Below are 11,934 nucleotides of genomic sequence, written 5' to 3'. Positions count from 1 at the left end.
ACTTCACTCAGGTGACTCCTGGTCTTGCCTCAGATCCCAGATCCCACATCCCTGCCCAGGGCAGTCATCCCTGGTGTCCCCGGCTGGGGTTACCCTCACAGTTCCCAGGCCCCCGCTCTAGGAGCTGCCAGGTCACGCTCATGTATGGGGCTACCTATTGCATGTCTGTTCCCCCCACTAGACTGATGGCCCTGAGAGCAGGGCCTGAGCCTCCTTGCTTACCACTGCACCCCCATGCCCAGCACAGGCCCAGGCCCATGCGGGACCTCATAGCTCTTCGTGGGATGAATGCAGAGGGATGAATGCCACAAACTCCTGTGCCCCGGACCCTTAGCTCCTCAACCACAGCCAAGGGGGGCCGAGGCGCCTTCCGGGCAGCTGTGGGTGGCAGGCGGAGTCGTGTTCAGGGTCATGGATCACGGCCAGGCTGTCACTGACCAGCTAAGGGACCAGGGAGAACTAAACCACCCCTTACCTCGGTTTCCCCTCCTGCCAAGTGGGAATAATGACTGACCTCAAAGGACCAATGCAAGGGCTAAATAAGAGAGCACATGTAAAGGTTTCCGAAAAGTGCTTGGTGCATCATAAATGCTGTGTATGTGTCAACTTTCTCGATTTCTTTCTTATTTGCTTCAAAATTGAAACTCTTTAAAACATCATTTACATGATACATAAATGTTCAAGGTGCAAACAAGAGAATAAAAAAACAATTTAAAAAGAATATTTAAATATCCAGACATCTCTCCAGGCAAAAGTAAGTCCTTGGATAAGTCAAGTTTAGCTTGAGTAACAAAGAACTGCCCAAATAGCAATGGTTAAGCAGGTGGAGACGTGTTCCTCCCTCCTGTGGCAGTCCATAGGTGAAGGAGGGGGTCCCGTCTGTAAAGCCTTCAGAGGTTGAGGCCCCTGGAACCCGAGCCATCGCCAGCGGGCCCAGAATGGTAGCTGGAGCACCAGCCATCACATCTGAGTTCCAGACAGCGGGACGGAAGAAGGGACGAAGGCAGTGCATGGCATTTAACCTCTAAGGAAGATATTTGGAAGCTGCAATATGCCATTTCTCTCCCTCTCTCTCATTGATAAATTGCCACACTAACTGCAAGAGAATCTAGGGTCCATGATCTTTATTACAGGTGAACCGCGTGCTCCGCTAAAAATTGTGGGTTCCGCTACCAAAGAAGGGGGAATGAAGATAGCGGGACAGCCATCCATCCTGACAGACTCCATCTGCCATCTCCGTGAACACACTCCTTCCCACTCTTGCAACGTGCACTCACGCACACACGTGTGCACAGCACACACAGGCAACAGTCCCACACATGCAGGCAAGCAGATGTTTGCTCTTGGGTGGCCTACTTTGTTCATCCCAGAGCAGGTCACAGGTGTCTGTCCATGCCCACAAGCAGAGATGCCCTCTTTTAAGGATGGCCGGTGATGCCATCACACTGGCCTTTGCTGGTTCCAGCCATGTCGATGAGCACGCGGGCTGCTGCCGGGTGCTATACCCCACGCCAGATGCACAGCTGGGTCGTCTGTGGGTCCTGGTTGGAGCCCCTCCTTAGCAGAAGCTCCCAGCAGTAGAAATGCTGAGTCAAGGGGGAATCCTTCTGACATTTGAACATGAATTGAGAAACTGCCCTTCCAAAAGGTTGCCCCAGTTTACACCCCACCCCTGGCCTGGTGTCGGTCACGTGCGGGTGACAAGGGTAGAGCTGGGGATGTGCCCAGACCTGAGGCTCACCCTGCCCCCTCCCGGCTTCTTTTCCTTGCAGGGCTGGCTCCACAGCTGCTCCAAACCTCGGCTCTCTCCCTTCTACCCAGGGCACCGCGCCTCCCGCCCTCCGGGGACCCTGGACAAAGCTGGCTGGAGGGTCCTGTCCTCTTCAGGCAGTGGGAGCAGGGGCCTTGCCCAGGCGCCTGGGCTGCTGAGGCTCAAGTTAAGCTGGGCCAGTGGCCCAGGGACCTGGACGAGGGGTGGGGTGGGCAGCTGGTGGTTGACAGGGCCGAGCCCCTCGACCAGAGAGACGTCATGTCTGAGATGCTCAGAAGTGAGCATCTGACCAACAGCTCCCCACCTCAGCTGGCAGCAGGGCTGCCAGATTTAGGAAATAAAAATACAGGGTGGCCAGTTAAGTCTGAATTTCAGATCAGCGGGCCTGGGCACATGGTTAGCACTTAGACCGAGTCATGTCTCTTCTCAGGCTCAAGACCCAACCCCCAGCACCTCAGAATGTGGCTGTATTTGGAGATGGGGTCTTTGGTGAGGTAATTAAGTTCAAATGAGGTCGCTGGGGTGGGCCCTAATCCCATAGGACTGGTGTCTTTAGGAAAAGGGGAGATCAGGGCACAGACACACACAGAGGGTCCCCCGTCTACACACCAAGGGAGAGGTCTCAGGAGGAACCCCCCATACGACACCTTGACTTTGAATTTGCAGCCTCCAGACTGGGAGGCAGCGAGTGTCTGTGGTCCAAGTGCCTGAGCAGACATGCAGGGAGGGCTGCAGAATGGTGGCTGTGGAGCAGGGCGTGCCCACACCCGGAGGACACACTCTGAAGACAGAGCAGGGCCAGAGCCCCTGGGGGGTGGTAGCTGAGCTGGGACAGGGCCCTGAACCTCTGGAGCCCACTCGTCCTGGGGACACCGGACTGGGCAGTGGACCGCATGCAGGCGGCCTCTGGGGGTGGTGGCTGCATGATGGCCCTGGAGGACAGGCATCCCAGCTGTCGTCCATTTGCTTGGCCATGACATGGCCCCTGTGAACATAGAGGAAGCCAGGCTGGGTTCACTGTGCACTCCTGCCCAGCAGCTCCCTGTGCCCAGGAAAGGGCACCTCAGGCCTCGAGGCTCCTCCCCCAGCCTGCCCCTTGGGCACCGCTCTGGAAGGAGTGGGCGTGTGAGGGCCACACTTCCATGCGGCCAGGCCTGCTGCGTTTCCACCAGCCACTTCCTCTCCATGTGCCTGTTTCCTGCAGATCCCCACAGCTCGGCCGGGTTCCACCCCACTCCCCTGCCTCTTTCTCCCCCTTCCCCCCACCTCTGCTGGGGTGAGTTGGTGCCTAGGGCTGGGGGAGCGGGCACATGGCACTGGCGGAGGCCGAGGTGTGTGGTGCACTGCCTCTCCGTCAGTTTGGAGTTGTCCGCCCGGGGCCGGAGGAGCAGGAAACGCCTGTGCAGCGCAACCCACTGGCCAGGGGCCGAGCCGCCCCACGAGGGATGAGGTAACGTCCTGCAGAGGCCACGCGGGAAGGGTGGTGCTCTCCCTGGCCCGAGGGGACTCCCATGGGTGGCCGGGCCTTTTCCAGAGACCCTGGGTGAGTCATGACTCGGGGTGACCGCCATGTTAGGAGGCCCAGGACCTGGGGCCCATCCAGGCCCTCCTGGGACACCAGTGTGACCTTGGGGGTCAGGGCCCCAATCCGGACCCATCTCCTTGCAGTGAGCAGAGGCGAGTTGGCCAGCCTGTCCTGAGGTTCCTCAGCCCACCCCCGAGAGGGCGCCCTTCATGGTGCCTGCTGGTAGGGGCCTGCCTGCCTACAAATGTGGAATCTTATCAAAATAAAAAGCTGCAAAAAAGGAGGGGAAGGCCTGGGTTCCCGGGCAGCACTCCCAGCTGTGTGACCGTGCGGCTCTCCTCACCCCTCCTGTCACCGTGCCCAGCACCTGCTGTGGAGCCAGTGGAACAGGGATCACCACCGGAATGCATGCAGCTGCTGGTGTCATCTCATCGTCTTCTCGGCTCCACCCCTGCAATGTCCCCCACTAATGGACTCATCTCGATGGGGACGCCACACGTCCAGAAGGCCCTGCCCTCCTCCATCTGGGGCGTCAGGCCCACCGGACCCATCGGGCCTTCAGCCTTCACTCTGGGGAGCGGCAGGCGGGGGTGATGGGAGGTCTGCGGTGGGCTCGGCAGGCGGGGCAGGGAGAAGGAGACTCAGGAAGAGACTGGGGTGGGGCCCTGCAGGAGGAGGGGGCATCTTGGAAACAAAGTAGACTTTGGGGACAGGCAGAGGTGGCTGGAATCCTGGCTGCCCTGTGCTGGGGCGCCCGGCACATGCCTGTGCATGGAGGCTGCCGGGCACGGCTCCCTTTGGAATGCTGTTCAGCTTCCCGTTTGGGGTCTGAGCCGACATGGTTTTCTCTGTTTGGGTAAAAATCTACACGTGACCTAATTTCCTCCCACGCTTGGCAGAAGAGGAGAGGACCCCAGACCTTGGTGTAGAGCCCGGGCCCGTCCGCTGCCTCCAGTGTTGAAAGGGGGCTCCATGAAATGGCAACAGAGGACAGACGAGGTGGGGGTGCAGCACTCGGGTACCAAAGCCGGGTGCATTTGGTGGTGGCAAAAGTGCTCACGCCCGTCAGCAGCTCCTGAGGGTGACCATAGGATTAGGGTGAGCGTCCAGCTTGCGGAGACGGAGGGGGTTCCCAGATGTGGGACTTTCAGAGCTAACCCCTGGAAAGCCCAGGGCTAACCGGCTAGCTGTCCCTCACAAGGAACAGGAAGGGGGGGACGGTGAAAGACAGACTGCGATCAGCAGGGAGTGGTCTTCAAGCCCCAGGAGACGAAGCAGGGCAGCTGAACTGGGGGCTGTTTCCAGAATGACAACTTACATTTGTTCAGCCCCAATAGGCAAGGCCACCTTGAATCCTCACACCTGCCATAGCAGGGGTCCACTGTGGACCTCAGCTCCTTTTCTGAAAAGGAGCTGGAGCCTCAGACTGGGCGAGGACCCAGACTCCACCTGGCAGGACCTGAGGGGTCACCAGGCTTGGCGGGACAGGGCTCCAGCCTCCTGACTTCCCCCTCCCCGGGCGGCAGCGGGCTCTGCGAGGCTCCTGCTCCCCGCTCTGCCCCATTAAGCACAGGTGCCGTCTGTCTACCGGCTTCTCGGCGGCGGAGGCTGGCCGGCCGGCTCCCTACACACAGGCTGCGGTTTGTTCTCCGAGGCAGCCCGTCTGGGGTCCCTCTCCGTCTGGACTTGGCCCTGTCTGTCTGGGCTTGGAGAGCCAAGATGCTTCCACAGCTCAGGGCTGTTTATTGATCTTGCTGGAGCCCACAGCGGGGCCTTGGGTGACTCTGCCTAGAATTTGGGGATGTGTGGGGGCTGACCTTGGCCAGCCAGGGAGCCAAGACCACACTCAGGCCGCAGACAAGGCCACAAGCAGGCCAGCCCAGGTGACCACTCCCTGGGGTGAGGTCTGAGGAGGTTGGGCAGCCACAGGGACACCTTCCTGGAGCACCTTCTCAGCCTCGTGACCTCCTTGGCTCTTGAACATCCTTCTCGGAGCCAGGAGAGCTGGAGTGCCACCTCCGGTGGGGATTAGCCCCTCCTGCTCCCCACCCGGGAGAAGCGAGGAGACCTCAGAATGCCCAGCTCGCCCCTGCGCCTGGTCAGGCCACGATGCCCAGAGGTTCTGGCCACTGACATGTCCTGGCCTGATGACATCTAACTTCAGACCCCAAGCAGAGCCAATCAGTGCCTGGGCCGCAGACGTGGGCTGCCGTCTCGGCGTCTGGGACTTAGGAGCCCAGCGACCATAAGTGCATGCCCATCGTCCTCCAGGGACAGTGGGGGCTTTGGGTTCCCGGCTTGGGGGCTGCGGCCAATTGTCCTCACCTAAAAGCCCAACCAGACTCGCTGCACCAAGAAGTGGCCACCAGCCCCGCAGGCCCCCTGGGTGGTCTCAGAAGTGGTGGGGGAGAGCCAGGCAGAGGGTGCTCCATCCACCCCAAGCTCCTGAGGCTGGTCCCTGAGGAGCCCGAGCTGAGGGTCAGGGATGGGCAGAGAGGGGACTCAGCGTAGGTGTTGCACAGGGAGGGGGCGGCAGAGGGAAAGGCCTGGTGACCTCCCCTCCACAGCCCAGTGCACACTGGGCTTGTGGCAGCAGCAGAGGTGCCAGCCTGGGAGGCAGAGGCCCACCTGCCCCGGGCAAATCGGAAGCGTAGTCAGAGCTGCCCTAGGTCGCTGTCTGCAGAATGAGGGCCTTCACCGCCACCCACTTGGGGACGCCTCACCTGCCTGACACCAGGTATGTCAGAGCCACAACCTGAGCAGGAGGGAAAGGAAACAATAGTAGGAGCGGGTGGGCGGGTGAGAAGGAAGACAGCAGGTGAGGCTAAAGATGGACGGCAAGGATATTGCAGAACCACCCACATTCACCGTTGGATCAGGGGTGAAGGTCGCCATCACGGACGTCGATGTGGTTCATCTCAAAGCCTCTGGGCTCTGCAGTCCAGTGCACAGTCTCGGCCTCAGGCCCCCAGCCCCCGGGCCCCTCACAGCACAGCTGAGTTGGGTCTCGTATCTGCCAGGAACTAATGACATGAAACCGTCGCAGCTCGAAAAGCAGAGGCTGACTTCTGGCTCACACGGCACGTCCAGCACAGACCTGCAAGGGACCTGCTGACCGGATGGCCGCTTTCTCCACCTTGCAGAGTGCTGGGGTCCAACCCCAGCAGGTCCAGGGGTTCCCCAAAGGTGTAGACGGAGTCGGCGAAGAAGGAATGACACGGAGACAGCGTTCAGTTGATCAGCAGCCTAGCCAGGATCTCCAGCCAAGTTCTGGTCTGGATCTCCAGCGAAGTTCTGCCGTTTATTGTCTTGTTACATCTGTATTTATACCAGTTGATTTTAATCCTGTCAATTTCTATTACAAAGGTTAGGGCATTTCTTATCTCCATTCCAGGGAGTAAAGATTATGTAGCTTAAGCATGATTGTTTGTAGTTAAAGTGATTAACTACCCGCCTGGCACTCAGTTAAGGAATTTCATGCCCTCCCTGACTTCAGGGAAAAATCCCTACCTGGGGAAACAACCTTTCTCGGAGAGGTGACCTTGGTTAAAACACACGGCGCTAAGGGGAGCAAACATATTAAGAACAGTATGCTATATACGCCAGGTCCCTTGAAACATATGCTGTGCAGATGTTTCTTTCCTGCAGCGACTGTGTCAAGCAGCAAGGATGGACCGGCTTCCGGCAGCAGAGAAACAGCCCTGCCCCACTTCAAAGACCCGGCTCCTGCCTGGAGAGCGGTCAGGCAGCCTAGGCCCGGCCTCGAGCCTTTCCTCCGGCCCCTCCACCTCCTTCTGTGCTGGGAGTCAAACCCACTTCGACGGAGGGCAGGCTGCAAGATGGACAGCCCGCTGGAGACAAGCAGGAGGATTGTCCTGCAGAACAGCTCTGGGTTCCTCGGGCTGGGGACCTGCTGAGAAAACTCAGGGGTGGGGACTTCGGTAGAAAGGTCAAGGTCAAGGTCAAGGGGTGGGAGGATATTCAGGAAGCAGAGGGTGAGATGCAGATGTAACTCCATCTCAGAGGAATGGACCCTCAGGGAATCTCAGAGCAGCAAAGGATGCTGGGAGTATCCCATAGTCCATCACTGAAAGAGGCCCAAAGAGGGTGCAAGGCTGAACCTCATCGCCCAGCCCATCAGGGTTGAGTTGGCAAAGACACAGGGAGCAGGATTGCGAGCACCCCGGTTCTCCACCCTGGGGCCCGAGCAGGGCCAGGACAGGGCCATCAGGGGAGCTCCAAGAGGCCCCTGGGAGATGCCTGGGGGCCCAGTTGCCTAGCGACCGGCTTCCTGCAGCCCTGGCGGGCCCCTTGCTCTGGGCGCTGCCCACTCCTGACATTGGCTACGAGCACTTTTCATTGTTGTTCTGCATGAATAAGCGCCAGGCCTCCTGCCAATTGTCCCCTCTAAAAAGGCAGCCCCGGCGAAAGGCCTTTTCAAGTGGGATCGCGCAGTGCCACCCAGGCTGGGCGGGCATTGTTGGGGTCTGGGTCCCGGCGCGGCGGCGGGCGTCAGGGGCCACACAAAGCATCTCGATGGAGGCTTCGTGCACTCGGCCCCAGCAGCCCTGTTTATTAATCTGCAAAACTCGCACCGCTGTCTTCAGAGGGGAGACTGAGTGAAAAGGATGTCTTTTCCCGAGAGTCCGTTGAAGGCACGGTCCTGGGCTACTTCCTAAATTGATTTTAAAGGGCAGCAAAGAACCAGTCAGCTGGGCATATCCATAGGGTGAGGCCAGGATGCAGCAAGTGATGGAGCGAAACTTTTGAGCTCGGCGTGTCAGCATTTTGAAAAACCCTAACTTAACTCTGGTGCTGTGTCACATATAGAAATTTTTTGATATTTGCAACCATAGGAAAACAAAGACTTATATTTTTGATATTTATTTTATATATTTAAATGCCATTTAACAGAGAAAAATCAACCAAAAAATGAGTTCGCGTGTCACCTCTGACACGCGTGTCATAGGTTCGCCATCACTGATTTAGGATGTACAGCAGGCCATGATGTGGCTGGGCAGGTGCCCCGGTTGGGTGTTGTTGAGATCCCTTGAGTGCGCATTTCCACAGTTACCCCCACACGCACACTCACACAGCTGGGTCCTGGTGGAACAACCTGGAAAACGGGATGTTCTAGACCAGCAGGTGGGAAAAATCAGGAAGCCCAGATGGGCTGGAGCGCAAGACCTGGGCAGGGACGCTGAGGCAGGCCCAGGTGACTGGGTCACAGAGGAGGGACCCAGGGGCTCCCTATCACCTGCTAAGTAGCCCCAGGCCTGGCCCAACCGGAATGCCAAGCCCCCACTTGGGCTCTACGGGAGTGGGTGGGTGCCTACAAGGAGGTTCATAGCAACTGTATTCATCACAGCTCCAAACTGGACCCACTCACAGCTCCATCCACAGCCAAGTGTGATATAGCCACAGCCATGAAAAAGGGCAAACCACAGATACACACACTGGCACTGAGGAATCGCAGAGGCATCACGTTGAGCGAAAGAACTGAGACACAAACGAGAACAGGCCGCATAACCCCATCCTCACAGGCCAAGAGCAGAAAGCTGTTGACGGCGCATGAGGGAACCTCTAGGGGGGATGGAAATGAAAGACATCATCAAGGTGTCACCTAAGATCTGGACATTTCACTCACGGTATGTAAATTGTATCTGCACTAAAAAGAAGTCAGTTCATTCCCGTGGGAAGTTGCGGGTGAGGGGGAAGGAAGGTGGCGGGCAGACCACCAGCATGCGGCATGGATAACCCCAGCACAGGAGAAACTAAGGTCCTGACCCTACCACGTGCTGTGTGACCCTGGGCAAGTTCTCCCCCTCTCTGTGCCTCTCTTCCCACATCTGTAAAATGGGGTCACACCTGAGCCCAAGCCTGGGGCCCGGCACACACAGAACGTGCTCCATAAACCCTTCCCTGGCCCAGCCGGCCTCTCTCTGCCAGCCCGGCTCTCTCATTGCCCAGGTTAGCTCTGGCTCGTCTGGATTCACCAGCTGCCTCCGAGTATCCTAGAAGCACCGTTCCATCTCTGCTGTGCAAGGGCCCCTGAGGCTGGCCACATGCTGCCGGGATCCCTGGGCGGGTGAGGGAGACAGGCCGACCTGCTTCGGCCAGCGGGGACCCAGGGAGGGCGGGCTCTCCCAGCCCCCGCAGCCTCAGAGGCCATGGTCCTTGCCACCACCTAACCCTTCAAGTTCATCTGTCCCCAAACTCAGACACCCCTGGGGGGGACCGGGAGAGCAGCTGGCTGGCCCTGGGCTGCTAACCGAAACCACGGCAGAGTCACACCTGGTGGCCCAGGCCCCTAGAACTGAAGGGCAGAGCAGTGGCCTCCTGGAGGTAAGGGAGACAAGCAAAGTCAAGGGTGTCCTGGGCTCAGTGGAAGGAGATAATCGGACTTATGGGGGTGGAGCGGGGGTGTACTGAGTGAGCCCTTCTGTTATGGCTGAGTATCTAGGGCCGGGCCCACCCCTGTGACATGGGTGCAGTGCTGGATGGAGCAGTCTACACATGGAGTCTGGAGCCTGCCAGTAGGTGTTTCAAAGCAAAAATTTGAGGGTTCTGAAGAGGAGTGTGTGCTAGTCCTGGGCCCAGTCTGACCTGAGTCCTGAGGGTGGATTGAAGTGGGAGGGACAGAAAACGCCATGCAATGGCCCAGGGGTAGCAGGGAGCAAGGAAGCGTGGTCACTGGAGGCTCTGAAAGCAGGAAGGCACTGGAGAGGCAGATGGAGCGGGGACTTTCAGGGCCCATGGGGGACTCGGGGCATCTGTGTGCAGGAGATCCTGGCTGGAGCGCCTCAGACTGTCTTCTCACCCTGCCCTGCCCTACTGCTGAGGCCTGTCCCCTGACCAAACCCCCAACTAGCTGTCCACACCACATGGTCCGCCTGCAGCCTCTGCCCTTCCTGGAGCCTGGGAAAGGAGGCCGCTTCTGCTCCCAGCCCCTGAGGGCCACAGGCCATGGGGCCACGGGGCTGGGGGAGGAAACTGTGGGAAAGGCAGAGTCCCCGGGGCTCTGACTGGATCCTTGTGGCTTCTTGCCCCAGATAAAGAGTTTGTGCCTCTGCTGAGCAGCCCCTGGGAGCAGGGTTGGAGGGGAATCCTACCACCCCACTCTAGGCCAGGGCAGGGCAGGAGCGGAGGGCGAGGTCCAAGTCCACAGGCCCCTACACGGAGTATTTTCTGTGCGGGTCCACGGGCAGCCCTAGGGAGGCCAGCATGTGCGTGGTCACAGTCCCATTTGCAATCACGGATATGCTCCCCACTCCTCTTCCTGCTAGTGCTCCTCTGCACTAGCAGCTCCTGGGGGGTTGGGGGGCGGGGAGAGGGGAGAGAGAAAGGACTTCATCTGTCCCCTGACCTGTGGAAAGAAGGACTGGGTGCCCTCCTGCACCCTGAACACGTGAGTGGGAGCAGACGGAAAGGGCAGCCGGGCAGAATCCCATGGGGGTCGGGGAGGAGGCGGGGGTCCTCCTCTGCTAACCTCTGTGGTGGAGCCCCAATCCCCGAATCACTGTAGAGAACAGGGCCCACGTAGTCAAGACCCGGCCTCAGTGACAGGACCATCCAGAGTGGGGCCCCAGGAGTGGACAGCAGGATGCGGGCAGGAAGAGACCCCTGTGCACCCTGAGCCTCCTGAACCTACCTCTCTTCTCCCTCCAGCCCTGCGCCCACCAAACAGAGCCCTCACCCCACCTACATGTAGCCCAAAGGCACCCACCTGTCTGAGAAGGAACCTCTTTTGCTCCAGGAAAGCCACAGAAGAGGAGCCCAGAAAGCTCATTCCTGAACACCAAAGGTGTCAGGGAGCAGAAGAATGACCTTCGAGAACATCTGTCCAGAAACTTCCATCCTGGAGAACATCTTTCCAGAAACCTACCAGAGCCATCTGCCCACACAGCTGCACAGGCTCCGAGGCCACGGCAGCCAGGCTCCCTCGGCCTCCGCCCCTCGCCTGCAGTGCTCACTGACCCCTTTCTCTGGTGCTCAGTTACAGAAGAAACATGTAGGACTGATTCGTGCCTCCTCGCACCTTGGCCATGTGCTCTGTGGGGTCCCACAGCCCGCCAGGAGCTGGAGGAGGACAGGACTTGCACCCATGCGCTGTGGTGAGCACAGACCCCCGTGGGGGGGACTGTGTGGACAGAGCAGACAGCACGGGAGGGATGGGAGCACTTCACTGCAGTGGAGGAGAAACAAAAGCCGCCAGGGCGGGCCCTGAGCAGGGGGCAGGAGAAACAGGGAGCAGGGCCAGCCCAGCAGTGACCAGGGCTGAGATGGGTTTGGGGGAGTACCGGGAGCCGGTCCATCCTTGCTGTTTCAAGGGACCTGGCATATATGGCATACTGTTCTTAATATATTTGCTCACCTTCTTGGCACTATGTGTTTTAACCAAGGTCACCTCTCTGAGAAAGCTTGTTTCCCCAGGTAGAGATTTTCCCTTGAAGTTAGGGAGGGAATAAAACCCCTTCACTAAGTGCCAGGCGGGTAATTAATCTCTTTAACTATGAACAATCATGCTTAAGCTACATAATCTTTACTCCCTTGAATGGAGATAAGAAACGCCCTAACCTTTGGAATAGAGATTGATAGGATTAGAATCAACTGGTATAAATACAGATGCAACAAGACA

The sequence above is a fragment of the Myotis davidii genome, unplaced genomic scaffold (assembly GCF_000327345.1).
Source record: "Myotis davidii unplaced genomic scaffold, ASM32734v1 scaffold425, whole genome shotgun sequence".
Lineage (NCBI taxonomy): Eukaryota > Metazoa > Chordata > Mammalia > Chiroptera > Vespertilionidae > Myotis > Myotis davidii.
Note: the sequence above shows the minus strand (reverse complement) of the source record.